This window comes from Lemur catta, chromosome X (assembly GCF_020740605.2).
Source record: "Lemur catta isolate mLemCat1 chromosome X, mLemCat1.pri, whole genome shotgun sequence".
Taxonomy (NCBI): Eukaryota; Metazoa; Chordata; class Mammalia; order Primates; family Lemuridae; genus Lemur; species Lemur catta.
This window is the reverse complement of record NC_059155.1, coordinates 73,393,015-73,407,337: the sequence shown is the minus strand read 5'-3', so window position 1 is coordinate 73,407,337 and position 14,323 is coordinate 73,393,015. Positions and strand designations below refer to the sequence as shown.

Here is a 14,323-nt window from a genome sequence, read left to right as displayed (position 1 = left end):
GATTGCTCGAGGTCAGGAGTTCAAGACCAGCCTGAGCAAGAGTGAGACCTTGTCTCTACTAAAAATAGAAATTATCTGGACAACTAAAAATATATACAGAAAAAATTAGCCGGGCATGGTGGTGCATGCCTGCAGTCCCAGCTACTCGGGAGGCTGAGGCAGGAGGATCGCTTAAGCCCAGGAGTTTGAGGTTGCTGTGAGCTAGGCTAATGCCACGGCATGCACTCTAGCCTGGGCAACAGAGCGAGACTCTGTCTCAAAAAAAAAAAAAAAGGCAAACAGAGAAAAGTATGAGTAATGTTAATATATGAAAAATTAATACATAAATGGGAAAATGGTATGAATAGAGAAGGAATGAAAAATAATTTAAAATTGCTAGTAGACTTTTGGGGAAAGTTCAGACTTATCTAAGTAACAATGAAATGTACATCCAAAACAAATGGGATTTTTTAATTTTATGTAATATTTGATGCAAATGTTTGAAAATATTTTTACATTCATTTTATGCAACATACTAAAAAAGCAAAAACTTGAACCCATTACAAGTAAAACTCAGAACCTGTTTGATGGTGTGACTTTGCATGTGGCTTCCCCGTCTCCTCCCTGTCCCCTCGCTGCTCTCCTGCCTATTGTGTTTATCATTCTCTTGCATTAAAACAATTTTCACATACATGTATATCCCCAAGCAGATTGTTCAATTTTGCCCATTTTAAAGGTTTTCCTGACTTGCTTTCTCCTTTTCTCTCCCCTTTTCCCTGCTGTTTGTGTAAAGCTGGTGTGGGTGCAAAATACGACGCTGCTGTGACCAAGGCGCTGCGGTGAGCCTGCGTTTGCAGGGTGGAGAGTGTCAGTGTCACCTGGGGCCTCATTAAAGTTACTCCCAAGTTTTCTGTTTTTTATTTTTGAGGGTCACGAGCTACTTTTACTGAAAGGAGTCTGTTTTATTCCTCAAATGCATTTGAGCAGAAAAAAGATTGAGGACTATAGCAATGATCTCTGCAAGTCTTCTGGTGTTGGTCTTCCTTTTTGATGTCTCAGTCTTTGATAAAACAGAAATGAAGGATTACTCTACGATCTTGTTTACATAACAGCTGAAAAAGTTGAGTTTAAAAATTTTGTATTGCAGATTTAACATGTTGAAACCTGTGCTAGGCACCTTGAAAGACATTACATGTAAAAATAAATGACATGTCTTGTCTTAGTTGAATTAAAAGAATTATTTTGAGGAATATGTAGTTATGTGTACAGGCAATAAATTTGTGAGAGATATAAACAAATTACTGTTAGAATACAAAAGACAATTGAATTTGATTTAGTTTGGTCAGGGAAGATTGGATAAGAGTAAGTCCTAGAAAGGACAGTTTTTACTAATTAGTAATGGGGCAGGGGAGAACATTCCAGAAGAGAGAACTGCATAAACAAAGGGCTAAAGGTGTGAGGTTTGGGGGCATATTTGGGAATGTGAATAGTACAGTTTAATAGTGATAGAATACACATCCAGGTAAGAATGGCCCGAAAAGTTGGTTTGGCTGTATCAACAAGGACCTTACATGATCAACTGTCTACACATAGGATCTAATTTTCTTTTTATTGGTAAACACCCAAATTACAATTCTTTTCTTGCACCTAGTCATGTCATTAATCATATTTACTGGATTAGAGAAGGATTTTTGTCTTTGTTTATTGCTGCATCCTTAGAGTGTAGAAGAGCTCCTGGTGGTGTAACAGGCGAATGTGAATTATATGTTAAATCAATGAATAAATTTAGATTTTGTAAGAATGTCAGTGGTTATACTTTAAAGAAATCTTGTCTTAATAGGTCAAGCTGTTTTAGATACTTTTATAGTATGCCCCAAACTTCATTGTATTCACCTCACTTGGATTTGTCTTTCCCTTGTGTTTTTTGTAATTTTCTACTTGGGTTTTTTTTTTAATACCTGTCAGGAATTTAATGTAAATCACAAGTAGGAGCCTGTGACAATCTCAAGTCTTAAAATATGGAATACATGTACAGTGTGACACCAGTAGGTAAACTTAGGGCCCCCATTTGCAGGAGCCAGGACCACATGGAAAGTGTGTGGTAGGAGCGAAGAACCGAGTGGCAACTGCTTAGTCCCATCAGATCCTCGCTCATCTTCAGGAAGGAAACTCCGGTGTGGGGAGGCCACATCCCGGGCCAGCCAGTTGAAATCATCAGCGTCGTTCCAGTTATTTTTGCTCCTGTCTAAACCAGAGCCTTTGGGGTCTCTGTGCACCCCCGGGGAGGTCCAGGTGGAAGGGGCGGCCTGGGTCCCACTGCGGCCCTCCGCGATGGCCCCGCTGACCGCCTGCGGGAAGATGCGGGAGTCTCCCGTGCTGTGATGTGGGGCTGTCGCCGGACGCGCCAGCACGCAGTCGCTGCGGTCCTGCAGGGACACAGGGGTAGACCCGGGGCCGCAGAGCAGCTGGCAGCCGCGGGCCTCAGGCGGCCGCAGGGCGCTGGGGTCGCCGCGCGGCTCGACCGCGCGTTACTCTGTTCGGCCAAAAGGGCTCGCGCGGTGCGGCTCGTTGGCCTCCTTCTCTGAGACTCGGGACTCCGGGTGGGAGAAGCCGCAGACCCGGCCGGAGCCAAAGTCTCCCTCCTCCTCCAAGGGCCGTGGAGGGGCCAGGATGCCGCCGGGGCGCCGGGAGCCGCGTCCACTTCGGTGGCAGAAGCGCCATCCCAGCTCCGGTTCTTGGAAGTGAAACGCTCCCTGGGCTGCAGCTCCAGGCGCCGCTCGGCCAGGGCCGCCCGCAGCCGCGCCGGGGTCTCCTGTCCCCGCTGCGGATCGCAGGCGGCCAGGAACAAAACCGCAGCCCTGAAGTTTCTGCAGCCCCCGGAGCTGAGATGCCGACTCCCCGCCCTCCAGAACCTTCCACGCCGCTCGCTCCCGCGAAGGCAGCAGTGAAAAGGTCGCTCTTCTCCTCCGCCACCTCCTGGCCCTGTCGCTTTTGCTTCCCTAATTGGGCTTCTAGTGCGAATGACCCTCCCCACAGCGTACCTGTATTGCAAGGTGTGTCTACTTTCTGTGTCTTGATTCAGGCAGAGCTCACAAATCTTTGATTTTAACCTCACATCTCTTTTCCTGAGGTGTGTAGCATTGCATCATTCTTTAATCTCGATTTTAATCATTTCTAGGAATATGTGACATCACTTTTAGAGTTTTTGCCACTTGCTTCCCACTGTGTTCTTCTGCTTGTTATATTCTATAAATAGTTGTGTTTCCTATTTTAATATTATTTAGAAATGTTAGCTTTGCTGCTTCATATTTGATAGTTCTGAATAAATTATTTATAATTTTATATATGTGTATTTTGAAACAACTTATAAGTTTCATTATATATTAGCTGTACCTATTTGTATTATTCCTTAGTGTTCTAGAAATTACAATATGCATGCTTAATGTACCATAGTCTGCCATGAATTAATATAATTCATTTACAATATATAATATATAACATTGTAACATAATACCACTTCACAAAAAATGTAAGAGATTTGCAATAGTATAATTCTATTTATTCCCCCTTTCCCATCTATTTGCTGTGGTTCTCATGTATTTTACTTCTACATGTATTATAAACCTAATGACACCTACCAATTATTTTTATTTTTGCTTTAAGCAGCCAATTATCTTTTAAAGAAATTAAGAAAGGAAAAGATTGGCTCTTATATTTTTCCATATATTTACCATTTTGCAGTAGATATCTTTCTTTCTGCTTAATTTTTACTGAAGCTAGAAGTAATGTCTCACCATCCGAATTTTCATATTGTGGACAATTTATATGTCACATATCACTGTACAATTCATAGTTCCATGCATATGCCAAATTTTCTCTACTGGTTTTAGGTTATTTTTTGGCAAGCATCAGTATTTTTACTTTTTTTTTTTTTTTTTTTTTTTTGGAGACAGGATCTCATTCAGTCTCCTATTCTAAAGTGTAGTGGTGTCATTACAACTCAAAGCAACCTCAAATTTCTGGGCTCAAGTGATCCTTCTGCCTCAGCCTCCGGAGTATCTGGGACTACAAGCATGTGCCACCATGCCTGGCTAATTTTTTTTTTCTAATTTTTATAGAGATGAGGTCTTGCTTTTGCTCGGGCTGGTCTTGAACTGCTGGCCTCAAGCAATCTTCCTGCCTTGGCCTCCCAAAGTGTGTAACGGCCCGATTACAGAACGGGGGACGAACACAGAAAGAAACACACAGACACACAAGGACGGTACAAGACTGCAGTGCCAAAAAGCAGGAGTCGCTTTATTTTTATACTCCTTTTGTCCAGCAGCTACTTTCTGGTACGTGACTATCTTTAGAGCCCTGAGGTGATATGTTCCATTTCTTATGGAAATTGCTCAAGGAATGTAGACATTTGCATGTCAACCTTTGGACCTCATTGCCGCGTGCAGGACAATGAGACATGCCTTGGCTTGAGTGCAGGACCTAAGGCCCTTGGCTATTTTCTATAGGGAATAGTTTGTCTGTTCAATAGGCCATTCACCTCTAGCTCCGGCCCTATTGACTGCTGGCCTCAGGGAGTGTTCTGGACCTATTGACCTTTGGACCCAAGAAGCACGTCCAGTTTTGCTGACTCTGGGCTCAAGCCAATTCTTGCCCAGGGACGGTCCCTACAGGCATGAGCCACCATGCCTGGCCATTATTTATACATTTTTCAATACTCCATTATGTTTAGCACAGTGCCTTACACAAAGTGGGCAACTATGTATTTTTTTTTTTTTAAGTGTGTAAGAATGACTGAAATTTTGTTGTTTTGTCTGAGTCTTTGTATAATCTCACAGGGTTAAGTTGTATTATTACAGTTCACCATTAGATGTCACTTTCTAACATATGTTCTTACCACTGAATTCCTACTGTCTGGCTTATCAGATCCTGAAAGTTGGCACTCCTATGAGTGCACTTAAACTGAGAAGTTTCTGTCTTCTTTCATCTTGAAGTTTCTTTCATCTTAAAGTGATTACTCTAAAACAGAAGTGTTTCTTAATTGTAATTTTTATTATCTTTTAGTTTTACATCTAAGTTTGTACAGAATCAACTGATTTTCCTTAAGTTTTCTTTAAATTTGAATACTGGAATTATTTTTTATTTATTTTGTTGGAGCAAAGTCTGGAACTATTATAAGTAATAGTGTGAAGAAGTAGGATATTCAAGAATACCTTTTAAAACATGTTCAAAATGAATTCTGTTGGTAGTGTAATTCTGAAAACCATCTCATTCTAGGAGCCTCCCTGACCCCAGACTAACTGGAAGTGAGTCTTCTCAGAATCAGCTTTGATGGCAACTGTGGGGTTTACTTGGGTTTTTCAAGGAAAGGGAGGACCCAGGGGGCTGTGAAAGGAAGTGTGGAGGTGGAGAAAGAGGAGATTCACAGGGCTCAGTTGCAATCACGAAACAAACACAGTGAAGTGCCCAGAATGAGCTTCCCTCGCTCATTCTCTTCCCTTACGGGACAGGAAAGGTCTGGGCAAGGAGATTTTAGGAATCCCAGAAGCTTTAATGTTTACTGTATTTTTAAGGCCTAGATTTTTAAACTTAGCATTATAATCTGTAAGATTTAGAGATATGTTTCAGTTGTTGCCAAATGCTGGGACTCATGATCTAACACAAATTTTGTGGTGAAGGTTTCCTAGGCTCACGGTCTTCCTAACAGACAAGTCCCTCCAAGCTGAGTCAGGAGAGTCCTCTTCTATAAAACCCTCAGTCATCAGACACCTGAGTGTAGCCGCAGGGTTTTCCCCAGTCTTGCCAGGCACAGGTGCAAAATCATCTGGAGGTCGGGTGGCTATTTTCTTCTGTTAATCCAGAATACTGAAATTTGAATAAAATAGCAATGTTGTTTCTTAATAATGTAATAAATACCCCTGAAACTAACATCTATTCAAGAGTATGATTGTTCCTAATAATTTGTGGGCCTCTGGTATCCTGTTTGCCAGCTTTTCCCATCTTATCCCAGAAGTAACTATTAATACATTTTGCATTTTCTGTTCATGGTTTTATTTTATTGAAATGCTTTCATTTATCAATATATGCATATAGAATTGGGCTTTTTAAGCCATGATTATAATAAACCAAAGTACAAACAATGAGGGCATTTAAATTCTATTTTATATTGATCAAATTACAAACAATGCATTTTTTTTTTTTTTTTTTTTTTGAGACAGAGTCTCACTCTGTTGCCCAGGCTAGAGTGAGTGCCGTGGCGTCAGCCTAGCTCACAGCAACCTCACACTCCTGGGCTTAAGTGATCCTACTGCCTCAGCCTCCCGAGTAGCTGGGACTACAGGCATGTGCCACCATGCCTGGCTAATTTTTTTTTTTTGCTATATATATTTTTAGTTGGCCAGATAATTTCTTTCTATTTTTAGTAGAGACGGGGTCTCACTCAGGCTGGTCTCGAACTCCTGACCTCGAGCGATCCACCCACCTCGGCCTCCCAGAGTGCTAGGATTACAGGCGTGAGCCACCGTGCCTGGCCAACAATGCATTATTGATAAATGAAATTTTGTCTTATATTTCTGTGCATTACAATAAAACTTAAATTTATTTAAAAAAACATGTTGGCATAAGGTAGCCATTTGTCCTCCTTGGGAAAACGTTAACCCTTTCATTTTTAGACTCTCATTTTTTATGAAGTAATGAAGCAAATGGTAACTTGTATGAAGAAGGTGGTGAGGTGGACGGTAGGGAATGAGGCAGAAAGTTGGCAGTGCTACCTGCTACCTTGGTATGATCAGTAGTCAAGAGGCACTGATGATGTTACTCACTTGTGTTGATAATAATTCAATTTGTAATCTTTTTTTCCCTTATGTTTTTATGTATTACTACAGCTAAAGAAGTAAACAGGTCATGGCATGTTTGACAAAAAGATGACAGGCAGATACAAAAGCTATCCAGCATCTTTGGGCAGCCATTGAGATTATAACGGAACCAGAAGCAAATTGCCAACATTGACCGTATTACAAAGTAAGTAAATTTAGCAAACAAATGAAAAAATCCCTGTAAAATTTCATGTGAGACCTTGGGGGAAAAGTCCAAAAATACTTTATTATCCTAATCAACATCTATTACAAAGGACTGAAGTCACTTTCCTTGCAGGAGTATATACTTGTTGGAAAAACAAATACAGAAACATACACAAGCAACTTGTGTTTATGAAATAAATATTAGATAAGTAAAATATCAGTATGTACTATTTATAATAGTTTTGCAGTTATCAGAATTTTTAACTCTTGGTAACTTTATTTAGGTCTTTTATTAAAATGGCTTTTAGTTAATCATTTGCTTTTATGTAGTGAAGCTGTCTAAAAATAGTATACTGTTCATTATTCATTGTAATACAGGACAAGCATGGTATGTGCAGTAAGTAAATAACATCTTGGCTTGTGCTCGCGCTTGTAATACTAGCACTCTGGGAGGCTGAGGCCTGGAGGATATCACCTTAGCCCAGGAGTTGGAGGCTGCAGTGAGCTATGATGATGGCACTGTACTCTAACTGGGGCCACAGAGCCCCTCAAAGACCCTCAAAACAAAGCAAAATTGTATTAGGTCATAGCCCATGGACAGAATTTTTAACAATTTCATTCTATATTTTAGAAATTATTAAATAAACCACTCAGTTTTTTTTTTGTTGTTTGTTTGTTTTTTGAGACAGAGTCTCACTCTGCTGCCCGGGCTAGAGTGAGTGCTGTGGTGTCAGCCTAGCTCACAGCAACCTCAAACTCCTGGGCTCAAGTGATCCTCCTGCCTCAGCCTCCCGAGTAGCTGGGACTACAGGCATGTGCCACCATGCCCAGCTAATTTTTCTATATATATTTTTAGCTGTCCATATGATTTCTTTCTATTTTAGTAGAGACAGGTCTCACTCTTGCTCAGGCTGGTCTGGAACTCCTGAGCTCAAACAATCCGCCTGCCTCGGCCTCCCAGAGTGCTGGGATTACAGGCATGAGCCACCGCGCCCGGCCAAACCACTCAGTTTTTAAAAAGAAAGTTCCTCCCCACCGCAGTTTCTAATGCTATTTATATTGGTAGACAAAGATTCAGGATACAAAAAAAATCAAACTAATTCATAACTCTTCTATTTACTTGTTATATACTAATTATAAGGATGTCTTAAAATAAGAACTTGGTTTTATTTTGTTTCTCTGGGTATTTTTAAAGGAATAAAGCCAAATTTATCCTAGCACTCTGGGAGGCCGAGGTGGGCAGATTGTTTGAGCTCAGGAGTTTGAGACCAGCCCAAGCGAGAGCAAGACCCGTCTCTACTAAAAATAGAAAGAAATTATATGGACAGCTGAAAATATATATAGAAAAAATTAGCCGGGCATGGTGGCGCATGCCTGTAGTTCCAGCTATTCGGGAGGCTGAGGCAGGAGGATCGCTTGAGCCCAGGAGTCTGAGGTTGCTGTGAGCTAGGCCGATGCCACGGCACTCTAGCCCGGGCAACAGGGTATGAGACTCTGTCTCAAAAAAAAAAAAAAAAAAAAAGCCAAATTTATCTTTTTAAATGTTTGGAGGTTGTTTTTTTTTTTTATTGTTGTTGTTAATTTAGACAAAATTTCTTTATACCTATTTCTCCATATTCTTTAAATGCTATGTGTAAAAAATGGAAAACAGATAATTTACAAAAGCTCACTTAAATGCTTTTTGTTGGTTTTGTTAATAAGTAACAAAATTGAATTCCATATATTTTTGTCCCTTCCCTGTATTCTGGTGAAGAAGATCATAAAATTACCTGCAAGGGAAGGAACAGAAGATAGAGAAAGGGTTCGGGCTCTTTGTGGCTCTGACTCTACACTCACCCTCACAATACTTTAACGCTGACCATGTTCAACTCTTAGCTCCTGTAGGTTAGTGGAAGGAACAAAATAATACTGCATGAAAAATAAGAATAAAATAAATAGTACGTTGTTTTAATTATTATAGTTTTAATTAAAGAAAATAATTTGAGGTGTGGTAGCTAAATACAAATTACAGAGAGGTGATGCTGATAATAAAAACATTTTAAAAAATCGCAAAGAATAAAAAGTAGTATTTTCTTATGGTTGAGACTTTTAACAAAACAGTTTTTGTATATCAAATTGCTCACAGAAGACTGCTGAAATAAAATACTGTTCTTTGGATTTGTTTTTAAAAATTAATATCATGTAAGCTTGACTGAAACATTTCAGTTTTTCAGACTATTCCTTTTCCTCACGTGTAGCATCTTTCTAGATCTCACATGTAGCATCCTTCTAGAAGCTCTAGGGATGTTCCCTAGGAACCTGTCAGACTCTCCTAGTGAATGTTGCTGTTAGATTGTGACCACCTTCTGCGTGGGAGTCAGAGAATTAACCCCACAGTGCCAGGTGCAGACGTCTGTTGGATTATCGCAACACTTATGTGTGTACATGTGTGCACAAGTTAAACTGTGACAAAAGATGCAAAGGTTGTTAAACAGGATGCTACACCTTCTCCTTTTGTATCGCGGCTTGTTGGTAAGTGTTCCTTTCTTTCCTTGCTTCATCAGTATAGCCTTAAATGATGCCAAGGCTTATTTTCCTTCATGTTGTGAGGTCCACAGTTCCTAAATTAAATATCAATAAATTTATTTTACCTAGTAAATAGTCTTAGTTTTATTAGTGTCATCTAAAGATGGACGAAAAGAAGAAAATCCGAGGTTAAGTGCTCATGAGGGGTTCCCCATTGTGTCCTCTGCCTCATCCCCTCTGAGAGCTGTGTGGTGTTTCCTCCATCGCAGTGGCTCACGTCTCAGTGTTCTGTGCTTTTTTTCCCAACGTCAGTCACAGTCGTAACTATTTCCCTGCTGGACAGTTGGCTCCAGGGGGGACTGTGCAGAGAACTGCCTGACCCAGTGCCTTTGCTTCTTGGTTAACATCAACTTTCTTGCCTGATGTGCTTGCCTGAGGTCAGTTAGGAAGTGGCATGGGATGAGGACAGGAAGTCTGATCTTCTGCTGTAAAGTCTGATATTCCTGTTCTGCACTCTCAAGCCTTGGATTCATTTTAAGTCAAGTTGTTCTGCTTATTTACAGGTAAGTCTGAACATAGAGGTGTCTTTTAAACTTTAGAAATGGCTGAAGTTACAGAAGGCTGCAGAAGAATTATTGTTAGGATTGCATATGTAGTCATTAAGTTTCACTCTTTATTTTAACTGGTGACTCCATTATAAAAAAAATTGAAAGCTACATAGTTTGAGTCATGCATTCAAAGTTATGGGATTTGGAGTGACTCCCTCTTAGGCAGTCCTGCATCCTGCATCCTAAACATTATCGTTTACTTTGGTATAATGGCTTCATTCTGCTTGTTTCTGTTCTTTTGATCTGTGGATTTCTCATCCATCTTTTTTGTTGTGGCTTTCATTTGGGATTTATTGATTGAGGAAACTGGGTCATTTGGTTTCTCGTAGTCTGGCTTTCGAGGATCACAGCTCTGTGGTCCAGTTTGACCTGCTGCTCAGTCCTCTGTATTTCCTGGAAATTGATGGTTGGTCCAGAGGCTGTGGGGTGGGTCGAGGCTGTGGACAGTTGTGTTTTCAGGAGGCACATGTGTCAGTTGTCTCATTTCGTGATATATGTAGCTATTGATGCTAGATCCAGTAATTCCTTAGATTATCACCATTTTGCAATTATTAATTTTCTTTCCTTTGCTAACTGGAATGCTCATCTGCTATTTGGTTATGCTGTGGTATGGTTCACATGGGAACAGTAGCAGAAGTGTTTAATTCCTTCTCTCTATGTATTTACCAGTTTTCAAAATAGCATCCTCTAGTGGTAACCAGCTAGGTTTTTTCTTTTAGTTGTCATTTGCAATCCATGGACTTAAATACACTTGAGATACTTCAGTCCATTTTTGACAAAACCCTTACTGATGCTGAGGTTTTCCCGTCTTTGACCAGTGCGGGCCTCTGTGTTGGATCCCAAAGTTCATTCCGGCTTTCTCAGGTGACAAGGTTTAAGGCCCATTTTGTACACATCCTAAATCACTGGTTTCTTCCAGGGGCTCTGGTTTCTTTTAGTTTGAAATTGTATTTCAAGAGTATTTTCTGGCCACTGTGTGTTGCTACTGTGTTGTCTCTCTAGGCCTTGGAATGGACAGAGTTAGGAAATCAATATACTTTTAAAAGATAAAAACATCTCATTAATTCATACTGATATTTTCCATTGAAATTTATGGCTACTGGGTTTTATGTATCTCTTCTATCTAAAATCTTACCTCCTCTCTGACATGGTGAGAATCGTGGATATCATGAACAATAAAATTTTAGAATATATAATTAGTCAATATTTTATGCAACATTATATACACAGCTATCTGAGAATAAGAAACTTAAAATTATATATAGTTATGATTATATTACTATTATATATATTTGGTTTTTATTATTTGAGGCCTGTCTTAGTGTGTTCAGTCTTCTTTTCCTGTCTTCTGTGTTTGTTATTTTCAATTGAATTCTTTTCATTTTTTTTTTGATTTTTAATTTTTTCATTCTTTGCAACTTCTGTTTATCTGATATTATCTGCTATATAATCACTCTTGTGTAGCTTCTAGTTTAGACTTCACTTCTGAAGTGATTTCTTTTCCATTTACTTCAAATGTTTAACTCATTCCTGAGTTTTTCTAATTCTGATTTACAGCATTCCTATTATATCATTTTCTTAATGTCTTTTCTCATTTCTTGAAACAGTGGATCCTGGTTTTCTTCTGTTTTGCAGGCATATCTTTCTGACATGCCTTCATCGTAAGGGTGTCACTCTGTCCTGTGAGCCGCAGTCCTTCCTGTTGTCATTCTGGTGTCAAAATCTGTTTTCCCAAACTTGTAGCAGGGAGAAGTGGGTCTGAATCCTTTTACTAGATTTATGGCTCTAATGCTCTTCTTAGGCCAGTTTTATGAAGTGCTAAAAATATGGCCTCATATTTCTTGAGATTTCCTAGGTTTTTCTCTATCTTTCCCCCATTTTTCCTTGAACCACCCTTTCTTATACTAAAGGTCTTTTTAACTGACTCCAGTAGTATTTGATACTTTAATTCCTCACACTTCTCTATAATGTGGGGCTTTGTCCTGGAAGGGAGCTTTGCCTAATTTTGGGTGTCCAGAGGACTGTTGTGCTCCAGCTCCTGAGGACTTTACCGTGGATCCGTGCGTTACTGTGAATCGTCTCACGTGAGGGTGTCTCACTCTGTCCATTGCAGCCGCGAGGTTGGTCCTCCTGTGCTCAGCTCCCCTAGATTCCCCGCCATGTCCCTCCTTGTCCTCTGTAGCTGTCAGTACCAATTGCAACTGTAGCTCTTGCAGATTTGTCCTGACTGCTCAAATTTTGGGATTCACAGGACTCCTTATCACTTAATTTTTTTGGTACTGTAGATGTTGTCCAAGGGCCTTTTGCTTTGTTTTGTTTGCTTCTCTTCCAGTAACTCTGTCTAGGAGGTTCAGGGGCCAGTTTAAAACTGTTACCTCCACCATCTTCCCAGCTGACAACAATCTTGTGATTTTTCTTTAAAAAAAAAAAAAAGTTGTTGCTAAAGGCACTGGATATTTTCTGAAGTTCAAAAGCAGAGCTAAAAGCAATAAAAAGAATCCCTTTTAGCAGAAACAAACCCAAGGCATGTTCTTCATGTTTGTATATAACACTGGGCACCTCAAAATCCACAGCAATATCATCATCAAATACAGGATCCTGAATGTAGTAAGACTTATGTTACAATTTTAAAAGGAAATTCCACGAGTAGAATTTGTGGCCTTTTAAAGCAGTTAAGCCTCAGATCCTCATAATTGATTGAACTGTTAGGAACTAATAATAATATTCTTATCTCAATAACAAAATAGGAGAATGTATCTGTGTTCATTCTAGATGTTTATTCCACCTAAGTATGATGATATCCAACATTCAGAGTTCATAGCAGTACCTGTCCATGATAGCTCCCCAGGAAAGAGTGTTCTGAGTCCTTTTTACCATTTTCTTTTAATTTTCCTTTTTTAAAAGAACTGCTAGTGCTGTATCCAAGAAAGTAGGAAAGGTGCTGTAAGTTACAGAATCACTGCTGAGATTTATTCAATAATTCAAATCTTTAAAAAAATATACCTAAGGAACCCTATTATTTTGCTGTGGAAAGTATTTTTACTAAAAAGATCAATCTGAGCTCAAAATACATATCTGGGATTAAGTCTGATGTTTTGATTAATGGTGAAGCTGTCCCTCTGATTTACAGCTCATGTTTATAAATTAATGATAAAATAAATTCTATAGATGACTTCATTTGGGAACTAAATAAGCACGAATTTTGGCCTCTCAGTAAAAACGTTTTACGTTTCTAGAAATGGAAGGATGTCTTCTAATGTTTAATCATCGTAAAATTGAAACAATTGAGTCATTTTATTATTAAAAAAGGAAATACAGTAGTCAGTTGAAGGTTGTATGAAGATACACATAATAGTAGTCCTCTTTTCAGTTTAAATGTCTGTAAACACTATAGTTGTCACATGAATTCATCACTTTAATGTAATTTGGATAGGTGTCATTAAAGCTTTGAAATACTCAGTTACTTAACATTTCTATTAAATATTTATAAAATATTTTTATGCTTCAGATGATGCCCTTGTTTTACAGATTTCCAATCAAGATGTAAAGGGTGAAGAATCATAGAAGAATCAGTAACAAGTGAAATTTAAGCCTTCAATCATGCAGATTCCTAATATGATTCATAACTCATTGTCATGTTATTTCTCTAAATGCCATGTATAGTTTAATGTCCAATAAAATCAAGTTACATATATCACTTCCTTTTCTTTAATCCAAACAAATTATGCACATCTAATTTGGCATTAGAAGTTTATAATTATTTTAAGTAATAGTTATAGTTTAAAGACATGCTTTTGAAACAGATATGGATTTTTTACTAGTCTCTACTGGCATTATTAGCTAGGCAGTGTGATTGGGGAGGTTAACTTATTTTTTATTGACTACTGGGAAAAAGCAATCAAAATAGTCAACCTATATGTTTCCTTTCTGTCTTGAGTAACTTTGACTTTGTGTTTTTAGAGATGATCACATTGTGACTAGCATGATTAGACTAACAGCAGATTGGTAGACCAGTCCTATTCAAGTTAATGTTTCAGAATAGGGCATCAATTAATTACATATATTGCTTACTTTAGGGTCAAACCCCAGTTAGAAAAATGTGACCTCTGACCTCTTGTGACATGTTTGGCATTGAAATTTCTGAGTTCTCCTGGAGTTCTTCCTGTTGCTACAGATATATATAAGCCCAAACTGTAAGTCCTCTTCATGTGTAGC

General features: G+C 39.0%; 2 long non-coding RNA genes across 5 annotated transcripts in view; one reads left to right on the top strand and one right to left on the bottom strand.

Moving 5' to 3' along the window:
- Positions 1 to 14,323, top strand: part of LOC123628838 — a 33,824-nt gene that overhangs the window by 13,056 nt on the left and 6,445 nt on the right. Inside the window, exons 1-2 of one of the 4 annotated variants that reach the window (XR_006731759.1) lie at positions 2,817 to 2,931; positions 6,861 to 6,996. This is a non-coding gene — a long non-coding RNA (uncharacterized LOC123628838). The other 3 variants (XR_006731758.1, XR_006731757.1, XR_006731760.1) reach the window with 3 other exon arrangements.
- Positions 11,975 to 14,323, bottom strand: part of LOC123628839 — a 48,693-nt gene continuing 46,344 nt past the window's right edge. Inside the window, exon 7 of the long non-coding RNA XR_006731762.1 lies at positions 11,975 to 12,523. This is a non-coding gene — a long non-coding RNA (uncharacterized LOC123628839). The remainder of the gene's footprint in view (positions 12,524 to 14,323) is intronic.